Source organism: Perca flavescens, chromosome 24 (genome assembly GCF_004354835.1).
Source record: "Perca flavescens isolate YP-PL-M2 chromosome 24, PFLA_1.0, whole genome shotgun sequence".
Taxonomy (NCBI): domain Eukaryota; kingdom Metazoa; phylum Chordata; class Actinopteri; order Perciformes; family Percidae; genus Perca; species Perca flavescens.
Window position 1 is genome coordinate 2,395,521 of NC_041354.1, and position 24,013 is coordinate 2,419,533.

Sequence of the window (24,013 nt, forward strand, 5' to 3'; positions counted from 1 at the left end):
CAACTGATACAGGTGGAGAGGGTTTCTGTCAGTAGATACAACTATAAGCAGACGTCAGTGGTAATGTGAGCGTAAAGCCATATACAGGGAGACGTGACGGGTGTGGAAGGCTTAGTTGACAGTGTAGAACATGATGTATGAGCTGGACTTTCAGACATGCCTCATTTGCATGGTTCTTTGGTTAACAAAGCTACTATTCCGGGATTTTGTACATTTACAGTTTATTAAATTACTGCCTTTGTGAGGGGTTTGATCCGTTAGAAATGTCAAACTTCCTCCGCACATTTAAGCCCAACATCTTCATGAATCTTCCCAGATGTAAAGTATACGTCTATGACCAGCGGGACTGCAACCTCCTTTCTTGTGCCGTACAATTCACATCTCTTACTGCTAATAGAAAAACGTTTTACGAACTGAAAAACAAGGGTTAAGCAGAGCTTTGCAAGAAAGCTACTCAGTCTCCACTCACTGAGCTGAGGAGAGAGAAAAGAGAGTGCAAATAGAGATGGATAGCAGTTTTTAGCTTCCTTATTTCAGTTTTTGTTATTTCTACTTTTGTTGTTCTGTGAAATTGTAGCATTTGAAGCCAAGGAGTGGCACAAAGAAGTCACTTACTGACACTGAATTTTGAATAGGAAATCCTTGCCTTAAAAAGTTGATCTGCTCGGAGTTTTATTTTGGTAGTTCATTAATTCAAGTTTGAAAATTTAAAAACATACATTTCATTTACACTTCTGGAGCCTGCCAAAACAATGCTTTATCCCTAAATTGGCAATTATAAAAGCATGTAATTTTATTATTAACGTCAATGAGTCGTTTTCTACTTAAGCTATCTGACAACTATAATGTCCACACAGACTATTGGTAACAACAACCTTAAATACGCCCAGGTCTAGGTGTAAATTGTATTATTTTGCTATTGCATGCAGAGTCTTATGTATGTATCCATGTATCTGAAACATGGCAAGAATGCAAAGCATGCTTTTGCATTAATTTGATATGGGGAGAAGGCAGTACTGCCAGAGAAATCTTCAATAAAAGAGACCCACGCAAAACTGATACCGCTGGTTGTGGAGCAGGGGAAGAATGAAGAAGAGCTCTGTGGCAGAAAAGAGAAAGTTTCAGATTTTTTACAAAATTGTGTACAAATGATGACTCCTAACCCAGAAGAGTATGTGCTTCAACCTGACCATTGGGTTACTTTTTAAAACACATAATACATTCCCCATGGCACTGATGAGAGAGAGAGAGAGAGAGAGAGAGAGAGAGAGAGAGAGAGAGAGAGAGAGAGAGAGAGAGAGAGAGAGAGAGAGAGAGAGAGAGAGAGAGAGAGAGAGAGAGAGAGAGAGAGAGAGAGAGAGAGAGAGAGAGAGAGAGAGAGAGAGAGAGAGAATAATTTGCTATATGAATAAATACTTTAAAAACAAACAAGGAGCTAAGCTGTAGAATGAAACGCCCAAAGGCAATTAACTCCAGGAAAGTGAGAGGGAAATTAATTTTGTTTATCAGTGATTTATAACTTTTATATGGGCCCATGGGGTTTAGAAAAGTCCCTGTTATCTGATTTTATTATGCATGTTTTATTCCGATGCACATTTTTGGCTTTGTGGCCTCTGTAAATGTCCAGCTGCTAGGTATATGAATTATGTTTTTAAAGAAAGGAACTACCCTGAGATCCTGGCTGGAGATGAATGAATGTTGCTTCTTGACAACCTCGGTGTCCTCTATTCAGATAGTCACTGTACATGTTTTGCTCAATCAGAAGCGAGTAGATTGGATGAAGCAAATCTTTAAACAGGCAAAATCCAAGAAAGACGATAAAAGCATGTGAAAAATGGGTACGTCTAAGGAGAGGTGCACAAAAACCTGCAAGGCCAATTGATCGTTCCAAAAACAAAAACGTGAGCAAAAGTTTTAGGAACGGTTTAAACCGTGATCTCCTTTAACTTAAACTGCAAATGGTGGCAAGTAAGGCTAAGTAGGTTACTACCTAAAGTAGTAACTGAGCGTTACTTTCAAGGCCAAAGAGTACATCATTAACTCCATAGGTTCCATTCATTTGAGCAATCGCAGGTTACATAAAGAGAGCCATGTTATGTTCCCAACTACCACATCCACTGTGAATTTCTCCACTGTGTAGAAGCCAGGATGCTACTAGAGTTTTGGCTAGCGTTGGCAGCTTTGGATTGGATTTGGGCAAGTTTACACTTTAAGCAACTGCAGGCAAATTTACCTGAGATGGTGTTATATTTTCCAAACACGTCAGTTAGTCCTCCTCCTGAAAGCCTTCTTCTTGTAATGTTAAAAGCGAAAACGCAAACTGCAAATGTGTCGTACGATAACAGGAAGCTTGATAGGCGTAGCAGCAGTAACTAAAGTGCCAAGCAGATACTCTTAAATTCAGCCCTTACAAAGCTCTTGAATGTCATGAAAAGTTCTTCAAACCAAACCGCATGTAAGATTTTAAATGTTTTAGCCTTGAGCACTTACGTCTGTGTGCTTCAAGGACCTTTGCTCTTTAGTTGAGACTTTGCCGCTTTGAGCCATGTTGCAGCAGACAGTGAGAGCGAGGACAAATGAGTTGAGAGGGCGCAGGAAGTTGAGTCTGTCTGTGTTTGATCATTACGGTCTTGTCTTCTTGCGGCGCTCACCCAGTCCCGTAATTGAGAAATGGAATAAAAATGTGGCAGTCTGTTCTGTAAAATCCTCGATTTAGCCAGTTTCAGTAGATATTGGATTTATTTTGAAAGGTCATATGAGGATACAGCATGTAAATACAGTGCCATGCTAAGTAGCTGATTATTACTGGCTCTACTTATGTGCTGCACAGACAAGAAGACATCATCAAAATAAATGCATCCTAATCTAAAGTCTCCCACAATCGAGGCTTGGAATGTATTTTCTGTCTGAACTATCAATGTGCCAGTGATTGAAATCTGAATAATACCTTTTCTATCATGGTGGGCTCGTCAGTATAGCTTCAGCTCAGGAAAGTGTTTTTTTTTTTTTTAATACTAGCATTATGTCTTAAAATACAAATACTGTGGTCATTTCTCCCATCAAACAATGTGGTTATTTCTAGCATCAGTTGAAGACATGAAAGACACGTGAGCGATGAGCAGCAGTTTGTGGTTTATGGGCATTTACATCCGGATTTTTTACATATTTCTCTGGATAAATGGCAGAAAATAATGTATTCCTGTCTGAAGTTCTAAGTTCAAGTGTGAAAATTAAATTAATACTGAAAAAAAAACAGAACATTGAATTTGGTTGTATCTGATACTTTGCCATTTTGAAGCTGCCATTTAAATTAGCTTGTCACAAAGATGTTGCGTCATTTCTTAATGAAAAGTAATTTGTTCTCTGACTTTATTAAGTGATTTACTGAGAAAAAGTCCCAAGCAGGAACTGCTGTAATTTTATTAAGTCAAGTTTTATTTATTTTTTTATGAGGAATGACTGCTTACTGTCTTGTTTCCATGAAACGAGTATCTGCTAAGACATACTTTGTCCCTGAAGTATTGCAGTTTCTTAACAACTAGTGGAAAGACCTGAGTGGTTAATGATGAAACATGACAAGAATGCCTGCATGAGTGGTCATGCAGGATTTTGACCTGATGAATCCGACATAATAGACATTGCCAAAGGACTTGGACAAACGGTCTGCTCTACTCAGAAGTTCTTTACCGGTGAAACCAATAACGCTGCTGGCAACAAAACTAGTGCTCCAGTGTCCCATTCACATCCGTCTTGATGGGAGTGTGTCCTGTTAAGGCTACCAAAATGACACATTTAACCGTTTTATTTACTGCTGCACGGTGGCCTTTTTATCATGTGATCGTAACCATGTGATCGTTCTATTTGACATAACAGCCACAGTTTTAAATGCAAAGTAAAAGTGAAATGGAACTAGTTAAATTTAGGCAGCAAAAATTATGTAGTAGTAATTGGCTTAAAATGAGTCACGTAAAACTACTAAAATGAGGATTTGACATTACGGACGTCATCGCGTAACGAAATAAGGTCCGTAAAGGTAATTTCAAAATGACTTTTGGTTTCAAATGGAACACGAACCCTCGTCTCCTAAGTGAAAGTCGTGTTTGTTAGACCCATCTATCACCCCAACCTCCCTCCCTCCCTATGCGGAATTATACTTGGTCACTTCACTTCCTCATTTGCTCTTGCGATAATTACTACAGCCACGATTCGCCTAACAAGCACAATTGCAGGTCATTGTGAGCTACTTGCGTAATCAACCCATACCGTCATTTTCTGGGTGAGGACGGACTGTAATTTACTAAGGGAACAATGAATGTTCTTTCTTTATAATGCATCCAGTGACTGGGCATAGACCTTACTCAAGGATGTATTTTATTTTTTAATACCTTAAGAAGTAAAGAACTAAGAAACTAAAGCCTTCATCAAAGTACTATCCACACAATTAACAGCAGTTTTGTGCAAAAAGATGGTGGTGATAACTGAGAGCAGACAGGTATTTTTCTTGAATGCAGTGCATGATTTCAGTCGTTTCATCTGTGTTAGTCTGGGACATCATAACATTGGGTTCAACACAGTTTTTTTCAATCTATTCAAAAGAATGCAGCTTGCTATTAAAGGAACACCAAACAATTTCGTAGCCATGACAGAAATATCTCAACTATTGGATGGATTTCCATGAATTAATGTACAGACATTCATGGTCCCCAGTGGATGAAGCCTTATTACTTTGTTGATCCTCTGACTTCTCTTCTAGAGCCACCATGAGATTTTGTAGTTCTGAGTGAAATGTCTTGACAACTATGAACTGCCATGAAATACTATGGATATTGATGGTCCCTTGAACAAATTCTAATACATTTGGTGATCTTTTAACTTATTATGTAGCTCCATGATCAGGTCATGTATATATTTTTTTTATTGTCCAACAATTAGCCTCTTACTCAAGACTTCCTTACCCAGTGGCAACCCCAAGCCCATTGATTTATATTGATAAGGTAAATCTTAAAAAAAATATTTAAAAGGATTTCTTCTTCTGTGGTAATTAAAATGGGCTGAACATGGCCATTGACATTACATATTTTCTCCTCACTTGGACGGACAAGACTTAGTGTGAGTTTCACAGTAGAAATCAATGGATGTTTCTGTTGTACTCGTAGTGACCTGCAGACTGTAGCTCGTTTCCAACTATTCAAATTAGCACTTTGTTTTTCATCACTGTAGTAAGTCAGTAGAAGCGAGGAAAAAAAACTCTGAATATCAGAGATTCTGGAACACATTTAGTAAGCCTCTCTACTCCGAACCTCCCTGCCCTCATTGATGTAGCAATTTCACACAAAAAATACAATAATAGCAGATGACCCAGGCCATCCACTCCACTGTCACTTCACAAAAGTCCCCTCTGGCTACAGAAGCAGAAGGTTCAGGCGCAAAAGAGCCTATTTCTGCAGATGCTTTTCCCACCTGAGCCATAGAAATTCTTAAGAGTACCTTTTCAATGGGAGATTTAATGTACAGTTTTTACATTTTAGCAGCACCACAGCGGATGGAACTGAAATCCTGAACAAACTTTAAGATATTCCTGTTTGAAAAACACTACCTTAAAACCAGATTTGATTACATTGAGTGAGTTGAGAGAAGGCTGAATGGCCGTAATATCAGTTACTCTACATCTTCTGTACTGCAGTTAGTTTCTATACTAGGAGTACAATGATAGAGTGACTCAATAGTGAAAGCATGCTCAATGCAAGGAATGTAATTATACCTACACACTCAGATAATCCCACTCTGTTGATTCTTCTATCTACAGTGTTGGGTTCTTCTTGGACTGCACCTAAAGATTTTCATTATTGAGTAGTAAAATTTCTCAGGTAATTCTTTCTTATGTAATACTTCAACATTTTGGGAAATATGCTTATTGGCTTTGATGTCGTGAGCTAGATAAGAAGATGGATATCAGTCTCTCATCTGTTCGGGGAAGGAAATTGTTAACGTACTTGTAGCTTAGCAAAAACGCTGAAAATGGGGAAACGGCTAGCCTGGCTTTTTCCAAAGGGAAAAAAATGTCTACTAGCACCTCCTAAAGATTTCTAATACATTTTATCTTTTTTTTTTTTTTTTTTTTTCCTAAATTAAAGGGTAGAAACCACAAGCTATGACAAATAGTGTAGTACTAAAAACTACCTCCTCTACTTCCCCTGTGACTAATTGTTCTGCTGCCTGGTCAGACCGACCAGGCAGTGTGAACACACACACACAAATAAGCTGCTCTGATGTCCGAAATGCCCTTTGCTGCTCTGATAGCTGAATGGACTGTATTGGGCTCCCCATGGGCTCCCTAGAGGCAGAGAGGAGCAAACAAACTTATCTCCACCAAACTCTCCCCTCACTGGCGCGCAGTATTTTCAGGTTTGTGGATGGTGGAAGTAAAGTAGTATGCCACAGCTGGATACAGAGAACACTGATAAGGATTGGGGAAGCTGAAGACATACAGTATACCACCCACTTTATGAATAAAACATAGTAAATTATAGGAGAAAGCAGAGGAACCATTATGTCTGGCATAAACATAATCCAAGCTTGAGAAAAGTGTCATATGCTCTGACTGACGTGCTGAATATGTGCATTATAGCCCTATTTTGTTTTGAAACACAGTTGATTATATTTTGTCACTTCTCTGAGACTGTTCTTTTTTAAGTGACTTTGAATGCAGCACTGTTTCCTTGGCCCGTCTCAATTTTTTTTTCCCAGGGTTTGTAGTGACTTGAGTTGCCAACATCTGTAATAGGCCTCAGCAGGAGAGCATGTAGGCGCGGTTTTGGATGCAGCAGAGTGTAGCTTTGCATTTTGTTATCACTCATTCGGGAAAAGGAAAGAACCATACAGCAGAACCACATGGTGTCAAGTTAATACAAGTTAATACGATATACACCACTGACCCAACCTCACAGTTGGGTAGGAAATGCTCACATGCAGATTATATATAAAAGTTCAGTTTGAGTGTAGCATAAAGCACTTAATATTCAGAAATGCATGGCAGCAGTTCTGATACAGTGCAGGAAACGGCTAAATCGCTAACAGTCTGATGCTGTTACAGGTTTGTTTAGCTCACCTATACCTGTGAGCACACAAGTAACATAAAAGGCTTGCTTTCAGCTATAATCAGCAAAGAATTACCCAATATTTATTTTTTGAGTAATGTATCAAATGTTTTATTGTAAAGGCTATGTAAATATACTTATAGATTTATGGTAAGATATCACTAGTTGTAGATTATGATAAGACTAAATTCATGGTATTCTATTGTTTATTTTATTTTAATAAAAGTGGATTAGTTCCACATTTTAGGATGTATGCTTTTATCAATAAGAGACGACCACATAAAATAAAGATCAAAAGAAAAACATGTCTTTAATAATAGAAACAAATCTTGATAAATGCTGTATTACTCCATATTACATGGTATTCAGCCACAGACAGGACTGCGGTTGCAGTTAGAGTGGTGCTGCAGTGAGAACAAATACTTAATAAACCTAGATGCAAGAAGAAAAAAGACCTATGGTGCTGTCCTGAGGTTGAACTGTCAAGGTCTGTTCCAAATCAGTTTAGTCTAATTTCACACTGTCATTCTAAGTTGGAAGAAGGAGCCATCAAACACAGCAAGGCTAATATGTTGTTTCTTCTCTAATGGCTGACTGCTTGGCTCAGATCTGAGCGCTTTTTGAAGTTGTGCTTCCCTTGAGTTGATAAGTGTGACTAACAACCAACAGCGGGTTGCCACGGAGGAGCCGCTATATTGTTAAAAGTAATAGAGGTGTTATCTCACTAATGCACTTCATACTTTACAACTGTTGGAAGGAGTGAGGGTGGGGGGACAACAACTGATGCCTGTTAGCGTTTTTCACAGCCGCTACTCTAGGAGATGCGTGGGGTATTTTATTAAGCTGCAGCTTGGTTTCACAGTCACTGTTTATTGCGACGGAATGAATTGAACAGCAGCAGCGCCTTGCCTAATGAAAATAAATCATAAATGATGACTTGGGAGCCAAACTGAATTATATGGAGCAGCATCAATCCAAGATTTTTGTGGGGTTGTAGGTTCTTGAACCCAGATCCTCTAGATGTGAAGTAGCTAATACTTTTCTGGTTTCAATAAATAACTGAATTATGATGTAAATCAGAAATGACTGAGGAGGAAATGGGCCTTGTGGAGTGCTCGTGGCGCAAAGATGAGTTATTCTAAATGCAGCGTGGAATATTTTGGATGACACTATGTAAATCCTCATCCACATTTAGTTTCACTCTTGCTGCCTCAAACATTGTGAGCATCCTAATACCAGCTGATAATCCTAAATATAAATAATCAACGAAACACCAGCTATGTGTCTCGCCAATTATATAAATGAAACATTATTTTTGGACTGTTTTGTGTGTATGTGGTTGAAATTTGCTTTTGGTATTTTGTGTTGCTGCTCTGCCAATAATTTGGTCACCCCCCCCCTCCCCGATTCATAATACATTCACAATGTCTAAAGATCCGCTATATATCACAGCTCATGACTCCATTGTTTACTCAGAGGCGTAATGGACATACACAGATGTAAGAAAAGAAACCGACAGGAAAGTGACACTGCAAGTTGGCCGGAATTGAAATTCTGGACAAATATAGTAAAATAATTTAATAAATATACAAATGAGCAAACAGGAACACTCGGGTAAATCAATAGCTCATTAAAAGTAGCCATAGAGGCCTCTTGGGCTCAATTAAAGATAAAACTCACAAATGAAAAGCTGTTTATTCAGACCACAAAGATGTTTTAGGAATTGGCTTCATTCCTGGTTAAAAATATTCAAAGAGCAAATTCATGGATTTAAAGAAATCTAACAAGAAAAAAACTGAGCTGTGCTCACTGCAGATTTTAAACGACAGGTGTAAGTCCAGCCTCTGGCAAGGCTGTGCTTTAGACAAATTAACACTTACTGACTTTTTAAATCACTACTTATTTAAATAAATACTCTTTATCTAGGTCCGCAGCTTTTTCATTGTGGTTTCCCTAATTAGCCGCCTGTCTCAGACCTACCGGTCGTTGGCTCCCTTGTATGGGTGCGGTTGTGTGGGGTGGACGAGGCTGGAGGATCACATCTCCCGCCTGACTATGTTGACTTTGATTAATGACTGAGAGGGAGGTTAAAACAGTGATTACACGCCAGCTGGCACACCTCCACTTTTAACATCAGATCCTCTTCACCTGTGTCTGGGGGGAAATCTATCTCACATACGGTTGTAATCTGTAAAGAGACATGGAAGGATTGAAAAAGACAGGAAAACAATTCATTCTTGGTTTCTATAAAGGCTGACCATTGGCTAAACCCCTCCCTCAAACAGCAATTGTCCAATCATAACTCAAGTTTTTTTTTTTAGTCTTTCCAAAACCACAAACACACAGAAGTGGAAGGAATAGATTAAAGTATTTATGTGCTCTAACGTAACATGCAAGCATTAGTATGTCTCACTGCCTTGTAGTAAACAATCCTACCTCAAGGAACTAGCTACATTAGTTTGTGGGGTTACATACTTTACAAATAGCCCTGTTCACGACTAGCACGTCCACTGTGTAGCATTAGCAGAGAAGCTGTTCCTGGAGGCTATCAGAGTTTAAGCTAATGTTAGCATCTCTGTCCAGCTCTTTATTGGATTCAGGGATGATTACACTCCAGCCAACATTACCTGAGATGGTGTTATGTTTGCCAAAGACATCAGTTATTCCTCATCATAAAAGCTTCTTGTAATGTTAACTTCTAGAAATTAGAAGCTTGCATCTTCCCTACCTCTATCTTGTTCTAAAAATGACTAGTTATGTATATGAAGATTTTAAAATACTCTGTTCACTGTATCATTTGTGATATCCCAACATAAAGCAGTAGTTTTGTGAGTTTCGAGATGAGGCCACTTGACAGAGCTTTCCCATAATTAGTCTTGTTCAGTTAAACTTAATAAATGTGATTGATAATTCCCCACATGAGTGCAATCTTCCAGTTGCTGTTCCCATGGCGACCACATTTCTAGCCAGCCATTTGTGTCTGATCTTATTTATATCTTTTAAATAATTTGGCCACTTTCAGATCGTGTGCACAACCCCTGGAGTTGCAGGAGAATCATGGTTTCTTTCGATGGTGCCTGTTGCAGATTGAAAGTTTTATTTTTATTTTTTTGCTCAGTATTGTGTTGACAATGGGCCTCACTGCGGGCTCAGTGATCCATGTCAGTGTGGTCATTTCGGGTTTTGTCTTGTCATTCTTCTCTTTTTTTTATGTCTCTGTTACTCAAACTTTCTAAAGTAAATAAAATGCCCCAAAATATCTTTATGTAGATAGGACTGTGCACTTTAGATAAAAGAATTTTATATATATATCATAATTTATTTTTAGTTCCATGGCCGTAATGGTATCTGACAGAATTCTTTTGACTTTGGAAATAGTAGTTTCACTAGCTCTTGGTGCATTCGTTAGCTTTTTCTGGAGCTCGATATGAGAAGTAGAAAAAAATCTCCAGAAAAAGCAAACAAGTTGTCTTAAGCTGATATTATTTTTTCAAACATCTTCATTATTGCCTCTAGTACTTTCATGATTTATAATCCTTATTATAATCACAATAATATCAATTGGGATATTTGCTTAGGACAATATCTGTGACACTGTTTTGTTCCTACTGTTGAGCTGAAGACCAAATAAGGCTGTAGCAGTAAAACCCCTGAGTGTATTGAATCGAGCAAGGGTGTGTTCATGCGTATGAACTGCAATTTGTGTATGTGCAAGAGAAAATATAAATTAATTTCATATTTCAAAAGCCAGTCTCTCTTTTAAGGCAGGGAGTTGGCTGAAGTCACTTGGGCCGCCGAGCAGGGATTAGCTAGCAATGAACAAATAAATAAAACGTGTGCCGTCTCAACTAGATAAAAAATAAATCAATACAAAATGTTGATCTAGAGAGGTGAGCAGAGAATGCATTCACATCATGTCCCTTCACTGACTGCTCCTCTCTGTCAGAGATTTACACATGTAGAAGCTGAGGGGGATCAGGAGCTGGGGGCAACCGCATAACAGGAGTTTGACAGACACTCCCTTCCTCCTCCTCTGCATCCCCCCCCCCTCACCCCCCTCCCCCACCCCCAGAGGAGTTGTTCCCTGCCCAGTGGCATGTGGATGTGTATAATGGAGATGGATGGTGGCTGGCTCTGCCACACCGTGGAACAGACGGACTCCTCCCTAAACGCCTGTCTGCCAGCCTCCATCAGTCTCCCTTCGACAGCCCCCCCAGAGAGTGTGTGTGTGTGTGTGTGTGTGTGTGTGTGTGTGTGTGTGTGTGTGTGTGTGTGAAGACCGACTTACTGTTACATGTTATTAAAACATAGTTTGGGTTAAAAAGTTGAAAGCTCCTGTTTGAGAGTGTTTGACTCGACTTTTTCAGTGCTGATTTTTGGTAAAATTGTAAAGGAAATCAAGCAGCAACATCAACATGCACAACAAGTTATGCCAGAGCAACCCAGGGGTGGAAAAACTACAGCAAGCTCCCAAAGAGCCTATTTTGCAAAGACATATCCCACAATCCTGATATATCCCAGTGGACAAAGACGTGTGTGTGTGTTCTATTAAAAGACCGACTTACTGTTACATGTTATTAAAACATAGTTTGGGTTAAAAAGTTGAAAGATCCTGTTTGAGAGTGTTTGACTCGACTTTTTCAGTGCTGATTTTTGGTAAAATTGTAAAGGAAATCAAGCAGCAACATCAACATGCACAACAAGTTATGCCAGAGCAACCCAGGGGTGGAAAAACTACAGCAAGCTCCCAAAGAACCTATTTTGCAAAGACATATCCCACAATCCTTTGGGAGCTTGTACAGCTATTGTTATGCTCATCTTACGCTTTGCTACTCTCTCTTTAACTACTTTCCTGAGCCTAGAGCTCTGCAGAGACTTGACCCATGTGTGTAGGAGTGTTTATATTTGATGTGCGTGTTTATATGGGTGTCTCCAAAGGCTGTATTATCTCCTGGCTCCTTATGCATTTGTGCCTTCATGTTCTCTCTGTCTGGTAGGGTTTATACCAGATGCTGTGAAGTTCAGTCACTATGCGGTCCAAGCACTGACACTCAGTCTTGTTTAATTAAGCTGCTGGATCAATAAACTCTTTGATTTCTTCCCTTTTTTTCCTGCCTGGAATGCCATCTGTTCACAGTGACTCAAGCAAGACCAGTACAGCCTTTTCTTGGATCTTCTGAAATACCTATTAAAAATCCATTAAGATACCACTGGAAGAAATTGGAGGGAAACGGTTTTAATTTGGTGGGTAAAATAGCATTTTTGCAAATGTGGTGGTATTTTACATTGGCATCAGGATGGCCGAAAGCCTATGCATCTTCCGCCGAAGGCTAAAAACACATCTCTTCCGACTACACCTCAGATTAACATAAACAAAAAAGTATATATATTTCTTGAAGCTGCACTTTAAAATGGCTCTTTGTGGTTTTGCTTATTTAAAGCTAATGTACTTGCACTTACTACTTGTTGTCTGGAGTTTGAACCTTCAGGGTTGAAAGCACTTAATTGGAAGTCGCGTTGGATAAAAGTGTCAGCTCAATGACATGTAATGTAATTTAAAAAAATCATAATTATATTTTTTTAAATGGTTTTTGGTTAGCTACGGACCAATGGAGTACAAAGGCTATGAGGCCAAGCTAAATGCTCCACTATGTTCACCACCTAGTCTCAAACTGCCTTTCTGTTGTTTGGTGCTCAGTAGGCCGTGCAGGCGGCAGAGTGTTTTTAGACTTTTGAGCTTGCAGAGCTTCAAACCTGGATTTCATTTTGTAGCCAAGCTGATGACTCCAGGATGTATGCACCAATCAAAGTAGCGAGAACTGTATTTCCCTATTGGTTGTATTGTGTTTATTATTACTGTCAGACACTTTCCTACCATTTACAAACCAATTTTGCTCATGTAATGAGATTTGGAAGTGGGTGGTGGAGATAAGTGGTATTCCAGGTACTTGCTGCACAGCTTTAGCTACTAACTGACTGGCTAATTAGTCAACATCAGCTGTAAATGAAAGAATCAGCTGTCAAACATTAAGAAGTCCAATTTCTAACTTGAAAACGAGGCAAGTTTGTGTGCATTTTGCCCAAACAAAAGGGTTTTAGACCAATTGTACAAGAACAAGCAAATCTCATTTAGCTTGACCACAGATCACATAAGTTAAGCACCTACTTATAACTGCCTTATCCTATATATTTTTATTTCTGAAATGTAACATTGATTCATGGAAGTCCATGGCCAGCAATTATTCATAATTAAATGAAAAACCACTGTAAGAATATTATGCACCGATCTGTAAACATTCACTTCATCCCTATTGGTAAGGATGTCTAAATTAAAACGAGAGCAATGGAATACCACGGGACTAATATACTCGCTGTCCATGTTTTGTGCCTGGACGAAGAGACTTCTGTTCATAAATAACTTCTGTCTACCTGAGGCCAGAAAACGAGAGCTGTAAGTGAAAGAAGGCCTGAAATAAAGGGGGAAAGAAAGAGGCATCACGGACTTATTAGACCGGTGGTCCTGGCGCTGGAGCGAGACACAGGCCAATAAAAATGCTGTCTCTTCTTTTGGATTATCCAGACGTTGATGGAACTGACAGGCCGCCTCTCGCTCTGGGATTCCCATTTGGGAGAGAAGACAACTGGTTTCTGTGGTTCTATTCACCCGTCCTGGCTCATCACTCTCAGATACTCTGTACACAAATAGGCCCTGTAGAGTCACCTGAGGACGAGCAGCCGCCCCTCTAAAACACCGAACTGGAGGAACGGTGACGGGAATACACACGTTAGAGCCAAATTCTGTCAACAAATTTAGTAAAATAGACTAAATTGTTTTGTTTCTGGTTGTGTCCTGGTGAGATGTCGGCTTTTATAGAACTCGACAACTTTCCAAAAATTTGGCTTTTATGCGGAGAGGCTTTTAGTTATTTATTTTTTTGCCACTTTGGGACAGCACAGCAAGCTTAGACACAACATTGACGTATCACTTTAATTTACACGACCAACAGACATGGAGCAACATTAGCATTCATTTGGGGTCGTGTTTCTGGCCACCTGATGAATATATGTACGAGATCTTACTCTCCTTTTTAGCTTTCTTTTGGATTCCACCCAATCCTAGCAAAATGTCTCTCTTTAGCATATGCAAATGAAATGGACCTTGAGATGATATTCAGCTGGGATTTCCATGGCTACAAAGAACTTTCAACCTCAAAAATCCAAATGCTGTAATGTGTTACTGAGTATTGTGTTACTGCCCAACACTAGTGATGGGATTCAGTAAAGTAGACAGAACTACAGTAAGGTTGCTGGGTGTTTCAATGGATGTATTCTACAACTTTTGTGATGTACAATTGGCCTAACATTCATCAACCTTTCCCTTGATATACTGCTGCTATAAATGACTAAAGACTATGAATACAATGAGAAAGTTACAGAGAAGGTACTAAATAATCCACAGTAACTTGAGTTAAACAATTTCAGTTTCTGTATGTTTAGTAAATATCCCAACCCTCAGGTCTGTGTTACTGTCATTTTTGCTCATGGCTGTAACTGAGGACAAGATCAGTGTTATACTGCAGACATTGTGTAAATGACTGTTTGCTTGTGGGATGTTTGTGTAGCTGCCCTTTTATATTTTATGTTCCGCCACAGAATGAGAGGATCATCCTCTCTCAGTCAGAGAATGAATACATTTTCCAGTCTGTGAATACATTTTAACCTATTCTGAAGCTAATGCAGGAAAGCCTGTTAATGCAAATGTTGCTCAGCAATTTTGCCTCACGAATTTAACTCTCTTGCACAAGTGGAGCGTATCAGCTGCCAGAGGCCATGCAGGGACTTCACCAACCATGGTGTTTTAAGTTGTACCTCTCTATCACGGGGTCTCTGGATTGTATTGGAGTTCACGCAAGAGCTCAATGTCAAAGCTCTTGTGGAAAATTGGCTTCACGCAGTAATGGTCCTTAACTGGTGTTTTCTGTATCATCCATCAAGAGCTCCGAGCCTGTCCTCAAAATGCATCATCTCTGCAGGGCAGTGCTTTTCATCCTTTGTTCCCAACAAAATTAATGTCTTTCCCAAATCAAACCGCTTTCCACCGAGCGATGCGTTATCCTTAATACAGTAGCTGTTTCACACAGTACACCGGGTTCCTTGTTGAACTTGTTTGGCATGCCTAAACTAGTAATGCTGTTAAACCAGAGCCTAAGAGTCAACCATCATGTCAGGTTAAATTGTCAAAATTTATTCTGTGGTATAAACCGCTGCGTCCCTTACAGTCCTGTTAAGCTGCCTGGTTATTTCACTCTTGGCAGGGAGGGAGAAAGCCTCTCAAATTTCTGCACTTTTTTTTTTCTCCTGAAAAAATAGTTTAGCTCCTGTAGTTAGCAAATCCTCTTCTCATTCAAATTTGCACATCATAGCTTTTTACTGTAAGTGTCACTTCCTAGTCTCACAGTTAGTTTGCACACTACATGCAAAATCGTCTTATGTCAGGACATTACACTCTTGTGCATGCATATCTGTGGGCATACTCCACTCATGTGGGAAGTTCATGTGGGAAGGCAAGGTAGCTTTATTTGTATAGCACATTTCAGCAACAGGGCAATTCAGAGTGCTTTACATAAAACATTAAAGAGCAGTTAAAAACGATAATAAAAATAAAAACAAATAAAATATAACAATAGAAGTTACAGTGTAGTATAAGGGAAATCTTATGGGAAGTCTAAACAATATTGTGTAAATACTTTCTTACTAAGACTTAAAAGTTATGATATAAATAAAACCCATTTGATTTTGTCGGAACGTCAAGACGGGAACAAGACTGCTCAGACTGAGTTTTATGACCACCTTACACCAAACGATTCAGACGACGGGAGCGCGCCTCAAATCTAGCAAGACTTGCGATTTCATTCCGATGCTGGAAATTTGTCTGTAACATTGGAATCGCTTGAAAAGTTGTTTGGTGTAAGGTCCGCATAAGTCTGCTGTTGTGACTTATTTGTCCATTTTTCAGACCTTAGACCAACATGTAAAATTGCCATCATGTTTAGGTAACAAGGTGAATGTCTGCAACAGAATAGAATAATGTAAATAGTTCAAGTAACACATGTTTTATGAATTGAAAATGAATTGTCATTAAGAATACATAGTTTAAGTACAATTACCTTAAATATATTGGTCTGTATTGTTTACTTCTATAAATTATGTCACACAATAGTATCTCCTTTTTATCTTGTTGTGTTTATAGCTGTAAGAAACTAAGGAGTTAAGATTTCAGTGTGCCTGTTAAAATAATCTCAATTACAAACACTCTTAGTTCTTCACAGCTCTCACACTTTATAATCGCACTTCCACACACATTTGACAGCACAGTTGTTAGGCTGAATAAATATTATATTTACTCTTCTGTCTCTCTTGCTATCTATAACTACAAAGGAAAACTTTTCTTACCTCCATTGTGTAAAATATGCTGCTCACAGATTTTTATGCTCTTAGAACTGTTTAAAACACTAACCGAGTTATTTAGAAAAAAAACGTTGTTTTGGAAATTGCATAACGGGTGCGTTAAGGAAGTTTAAATTTGCGAGAAACATTCAGCACTTTAGGACAGTACGCAGAGCTGAGAGATAAAACAGCATGCAGAGACAGGCCAGCAATGACAAAAATAGGCCCGGTTGCTTTGTTTTTGTTTTTATTCTGTCATACTTCACAAAATATACACACTATTGTGACATATTTGACAGAATAGGGTTATGTACACAGTAGACACGATGTACAATGGAGGAAATGGCATACAATTGCATTAACCTAACATTATAAAACACTTGGTTACCATAAAACACTAAAAGTTAAATGGATGTGTTATATTTCCGTTTCAGAGCAGTTACATATAACTGGAATAGATATTAAAGTTACTTATATCTCTTGGTTATCTAAAAGCGTAGAGAAGCAGGATAATGACTACAAGGTTACACAGACGTCCTTGGATAAATCTCAGATAAACTCAGAATTATTCTGTCACCTGTGACTTTACTCAACATGTTTTGAGTGTATGTATATTTGGGCACCACACCACACACCAGTGCATGATGATTCATGCAAAGAGAGCTTTCACTGAAATAACACTGCAGTGAAAGCATCCAGTAAGGGGGAGAGAGACAGAGACTAGGCATGACAAACGGGACTTGTAAGTAAGTAGGGGAGATTACACTGGTTGCTAAACTCTCCATGGGGAAAATGTTAAGCAGATCCAATGGATGAAGTAATTCAATTTGAGCCCCTGAATAATAGCATCATTTGCCATGGAATTAGCATCCGCCACTATCAATCAGCACGGCGAAAGACTAACACGAGCTGCGCCCACCAAGGACACAGGCTTTCTGTGAAATTCAACTCATTCATCAGGTTAACTTGACTGTAGTCACCAGTCCCAGCAGGAACACTGTGCACGTATTAATGCTGATTTTTAACAGTGAATGCATTTTCTAGGTCATGTGCATCAGTACAGCTGTAAAAATGTTTATTTTTGTCTGTCCCATATAGTTAACTAGTTATTTTTTTTTAATGAATAATTGCAGATATTCTTTTTCCTGTGCATCAAGCCTGCGTTATTGCACCCTGAACTGCATTTATTTGATTTATTTAGGTAGGCAGGTGCTTTATTTGTGCTTTGAGTCTTGCATTTTTTAAACAAATCAAATAGTCCCTTAGCTTTGAGTTATGAGGTTTAACTCATAACAAATATATTGCTAGTCACAAACCAAGTTAAAGTTTAACAAAAAATGCTAAGAAAATGAAGTGAACCATATCAACAGTTTAAAAGAAGAGTTTGACGTTTTGGAAAATGTTTATTCTGTATTTCGACCAAAAAGTTACTTTTTGTCGCTCTGCAGAGGACTTTATGTAGGATGGTCTTGTATTTCTACAGTGCCTCCGATGATCTGTATCACATACTCCTATGGTGTCTCTACCATGTGTTCAGTGACTTCAGATGTTTGGGTTTTTGATGCCGCAGAGGGGGACTCTTGATGTGATTTCTGCTAAATTCTCGGCTCCACAAATTGGTACCCTTTCAGTGGTGAAAATTGAACAAATTACATGGTGCTGGCTGCATTCAAAAAGCAAGAGACATGTTCCTTTTGTGGGGAATTTATTTCATTGCGGAGAATACGGAGTTGACAGACGTCTCAACACAAGGCCATTATTAGTGTCACTTTCTCACAGAACGTACTGTTGAGCATTGAAAGGATCTGTTTTCCCTGCTCACTTTTGAATTAAACAAATGTAAAAGCACAAAGGAACATGCTCTGATTCCCACCGCAATTTGTTCTACATACTAATTCTCAGAGCAAATTACTTTGTAAAGTTGACCAATTTGCTGGCCAATTATTTACAAAATCTTGTAGTAGAGAAACGCTCTCTGTTCAAGCAGCGCTGGCAATATGTTCCAGTTGTGACACCTTGCAGCACTCTGTGGGTTGCAGAACTTTCTGAATTAATAAATGCAGATGAAAGTGGAAAGGAAGGGAAAAAGAGAAACTGTTGCAGCTAATGTTGGCTTTCTTTGCTTAAATGTTTGTCTTGAAATGTTGCAATATGCTTTTCGCAGGCTTAACTTCTGCTTTCATCTATTATCAGTAGCTTTTATAGCGACTACACAGAAAAACCACACAGCTCTTTTGAAATTGCTCCACTTGTCAACAACTTAACAACCAAAAGAAAATCAAAACATGCTTGGAAAAACCAATCCATATTCTTCTTCTCTTGTGCAGTTGCTGTCACAGGATGCTTTTTTTTTTTTTTTTTGTGCAAGGACATCCACTAGTGCGTTGTCTTATTCTCTAAAGAAAAGAGTGCTGTGTAGGAGCTAGCTGTGAGGTGACCAGGTCATCCTTATCACTGACCGAGGCTGGCAAAACGTCAAAACATCCCCCCAATCCGCTTAGGAGGAGCAGGATCAGCACTTGTAAAATGACTGGCACTGCCCTAAAGCAAGGTTTCCAGGACTCAGCAAAAGGCAGCTTACCAAAAACAACTGATGTTCAGAGGAGTTAATCATCACCAGTGTAGGTTTGAGGATTCCTGGATCCACAAACTTTTTAATCATCTTCAGTAATGTACCGCAAGAAAAAGTCTAGTTTCACTATTTTCTGCTACAATTTCGATATTTGGAGGTCACTCGCGGATGGGTGGATGACGTGCAGCCACAAAGGTGACCGCTCCTTGACAGGCAGTTTGTGTCAAATGAAAAAATGCTTACAAAGACAGAACTTCTCCAACCCTTGTTTGCTGGGGATAAAATAATTCCTATTGCTCGCTTTTCTTTTGTTCACCTGCCAATCAAAAATCATCTTAGTTGACAATGTATCGGCCTTTGTCATGGCAAAAATCAGATCATGCATTAAGAGAGGCATAGCTAAATGAGAAAGTGCCGCCTTTGGGTGAAACCGTTGCCAAGTTACTCTTGAAAAGGGGTCTGTGAATGAGCCTTCCACATCCAGAGAGCTGCTATTTTTGCAGCAGAGAAGCAGAGACTTTGTGAACACTAGAGGCTCTTGGCTTTGTATCTATATCTGTGGATACAGAGATTGGGCAATTGGCAGTCACAAGTAAACAAGTTGAATTGTGAAGCCAAAATGGTTCTGTTGTATGAATCAAAGGTGGGACGTGGACTAAAACTTCAGAACTCTCCATCGGTTTTATATTTTCTTTTTTACCTTTTAATGTGTGATAGTACTTTCTTTTGAAGCCATACCATGATTTCATCGGACACTCAAGAGATAAAAACATGCCCTCTTGCTCATAAATGAAGGAATCAAAGAAGCTTTTCCTTTCCTTTATTTCACTTTTAAAGACGGTCAGAAGTCACCGATGTCGGAGCAACACTAACTGCGATGGAGCACATGTTCGTGCAGCTTGTCGATCTGTCTGAGCAACTCGACGCAGTACAGCAAGGGCGCAGAACTTTATTGCAACATTCATTGACCTTGAGGCAGCAAACTCCTACATCATTCACAGCGAGCCGGGTGAAGCTAAACAAGAAGGATGCTTGACAAGCTGTTTCAACGTTAGTTGTCAGCAGAGTTCCGCAAACTGTTTCCAAAACTAAAAGTTTCCAAACTCTCTTGCAAATCCGTTGCACTATCCACCGACGTTCCTAATCCACCAGCGTGCCCTTTGCTACTCATCATGGGCGGCGTGGCTCGTGGCAATAACACTGCAAGGGTTACAAGTGAGGGCTTCGGCCCTTTTTTGGTACTCGCAGCGAGGCTGTTGCTTCCTCCTCTCACTAATGAAAAGTTGAATTCATAAACACAGCGTTAGGATTTTTTTTTCCAGCAGCGGTGCTGAAGAGTGTATTTTATTTTGCGCCGCTGTTTCTCCTCTCTCGGGTCCTCATCTCACCTCTCTTTCCATACTTTCCTGTCTCATAATTGAATACATAAAGTAAATTAAAAAGAAGGAAATCAAATAACTTCTGCTAGGGATTTTCACATTTAACATACCAGGAGACAAAATACACACCTCCCCTCTTACATTTTATCAAACCTCAGCTTTATCATGACCATTATTATCCTTTGAATAACTTTGGCTAATTTTACAGATTTACAGGGATTACATGTTGTGATGTGAGCTATGTAAGTCTGTTATTATATGCAATACATCCAAAAATGTCATTCAAATATTCATTCTAAAATAAATACACAAGCTGAAATTTTTGTTAGATGTTTAATGAACGTGTAGAAAAATGATAACACTGAGAATTATTATTATATGAAATTGATGGAGATTATTGTTATAGTTGTCACTTTTGTTAATTGCTAAAGTAGCAAACACTATTAGCTGTTAGCACATTACAAACAAGTCTAGTTTAGCTAATCAAATCATGGGGAGATGTGTTTAAAGCAAATGACCCAAGGGAATTTGGGGAAATTAAGGAATATTTAATGTCCTATTTTTCTGCAATTGGCAATTGGCTACATTGTATAAGAATTTATTCCATCTAAAAGTGAAATTGTATATGACAACCAACTGAATATTACTTTCTAGCCCTTCCTCCTAAGATGGCTGAACCCGAAATTAGCTCTCTCCATCGTTTACACGCAGCTGTTCTAGCCACTCCAATATTAACTTTGGTCTTGTTGCTTTGCCTGTTGCGTTGACGTTTTAACTCTCTTTTTCGCTTACCTTTTAACTCTCGGTTTTTTAAAGGCGGAGGTACCTGGGGAAATAATTTGACCCTAATCCTTGCTGATTTTGCAGGTTTGCCCACTTACAAAGAATGCAAAAATCTACAATTTTAATCATATGTACATTCTAACAGTGAAAGACAGGTGAAAATCACATCATATGAATTTATTAAAATTGATAACCATCTGATGAGGAAAAACAAGTATTTGACCCCCTGGGAGGCTCCTACAAGCCAGTTAGTCTTTCTTTAAGACACAGCCCCAATGAACCAATTATCCATCAAATATACCTGGCTAATGTATTTGGGCAAGACCAAAAGACATCAGGGACAAGGATCTGCACAAGGCTGGGATGGGCTACATGGCTGCAGTCATTCAATGACCGCCAACCTCCCTCGGTCTGGGCCTCCACACAAGATCTTGCCTCGTGGGGTGATCATGCATTCTGAATGATTCTGAATGCTGGGACCACAGTTACAAAAGAAACGGTTGGAATACTTTGATTAGTTGGTTGAAGTAATTTACAGAAGACATGGAATGAGACCAAAATAGAACATATTTGTGAAAGAACAAAATGCTTTGGGGTTTTTGCTAAGAATCAACTCAGTGAGAGAGCTGAAGAAAAAATTAAGCACACCGCCAAACAACAATGTCAAGGTTCTGGGTTTAAATAATCACACTTAAAATGATCTTTGGAACCTGAATGATGAGGCTGTTTGCATGGGCCAACAAAAAACACAAACCTTGTCACCAACTAGTAAAAAACGTTTTCTGTGCTGGCCAATAATGGCTTTTCTACAAAATATTAACATGGTGTTTGTCCAGGGGGTCAAAACTTGTTTTTCCTCATCAGATGGTTATCCTGATGTCTTTCACTGTTAGAATTCATATGATTAAAATTGGGCATTCTTTGAAGTGGGCAAACCTGCAAAATCAGCAAAGGGGTCAAATACTTATTTCCCCCACTGTATGGTCAAATTTTAAAGATGCTACATGGCTGCAGTCATTATGATTCTGAATGATTCTGAAAAAACAGTTGGTTGAAGAAAACATGAATGAGTACATATTTGTGAAAGAACAAAGGGGTTTTTGCTAAGAATCAACTCAAAAAATTACACAATGTAGGTTTAAATAATCACACCTTAAGATGATCTTTGGATAAACAGTCTAGTTAATTTTAGGCAAGTAAAACTTTGGCCAAAATTGCACCTGATGAATTCAAGGGTGAAGTCGGGGTCAAATTTGGGTTATGATGAAATAAAAACAGTAGAAAACGTATTTACAAGAGTTGAGACTATAAAAGCTGGAGGATCTGAAGGCAACCCTTTATCTTAGCTGTCTGTGCAGTGGACGGCTCCCTGCAGTGGAAATATTTTCATCTGCGTCATGGGGATCAGGTGAGAGGTTACTCTTTTCCTTTCAAGTGCTTTGTGGAAAAGGACTAAATTAACGGTAATGCAACGTTTTGCAGCACCAACTTAGGGAAAGTATATGTTGTCAACTAATAATTAGCTAAAGGAAAGTGAAGCAATGCCTCAGTCCAATGCAGTGGCCCCGCACTTTATTTTTAAACATCTTAACATCTCTAATGCTCCAAGTGGTTAGTTTCAACCTCCCACTGTGTGAACTACTCTGGAGAGAGGATAGGACTCAAGCTAATTGCTTGAATTCAGAAACTTGTGTTATTTCATTAATATTTTAGCTTAGTTTCAGTGGCCCAGGTCTCTGAATTATTTAAACAGTGTTAGTTGGCGTGGGTGAGACCACACTGCTTACGGAGCTGAGAATTAAAGAAAGTCAAACTCTGGCTTTTGATACAACATACGTTTCATTTCTGCCGTGCAATACAAGAACAGCATACTGTTTTCTCACTCGCATTAGAAAGTGTCTCACAGACATTTACGTTTAGCCTTGTTTGCGCCCTTGGGTGGTTAATTTGATTTTTGGAAAGGTTTTACTAAAATGGAATTATTTTCATGCACCAATAATTACACCTATTTCAAAACTACATTAGTCCCATTGAGGAATTGTAGGAAACTGTGAGTAACCGTAAGTCTTTGCAAGGGAGTGACATTGTGCTTCTGTAATCCTGATGTTGAATCACTTAAAATGCTGTGACAAAATGTTGTGTATGCATGAATATGTAATGGTCTGAGTCTTGTCTGTCCAGGCTGATGACATCTTGTAGAAGATCTAGGCTCCTTCATAATTGAGCAATGATTTTTATGAACCTAGAACGCTTTTGCTGGCAGCATCGCTTTCGGGATGACAATATTGGTGTCGGTCAGTCGGTCCACCAATTCGCTCCAGACTGAAATATCTCAGCAGACATTCATCGGTCTGTTAGGATGAAATGTAAACATTTTGATGATCCCCTGATTTTTCATCTAGCACCACTATCAGGTCAACATTTCAATGTGTCCAATATTGTATGCTAAATATTTGCAGCAGCCTCCGCTGTACTTTGTGTTTAGTGCTAATTAGCAAATACTAGCATGCTAACACGCTAAACTAAGATGGTAAACATACCTGCTAAACATCAGCATGTTAGCATTGTCATTGTTGCTATGCTAGTGTTGGCATTTAGTTCACTGCACTGCTGCGTAAAGTCTCATAGAGCTGCTAAATTGTCTTAAAGGTACAGGATTAGTAATTGTTGTAAACTAATTTCGATCAAGCAGCAAATATAGTAATTGTGGTGGCGGCTGTTCTTGTTTTCAACCA

General features: G+C 39.0%; 1 long non-coding RNA gene across 1 annotated transcript in view; it reads left to right on the plus strand.

Annotated features, from left to right (window-relative positions):
- LOC114551052 (uncharacterized) overlaps positions 1-24,013 on the plus strand; it is a 48,804-nt gene that overhangs the window by 12,838 nt on the left and 11,953 nt on the right. The gene's annotated exons all lie outside the window — the stretch shown is intronic.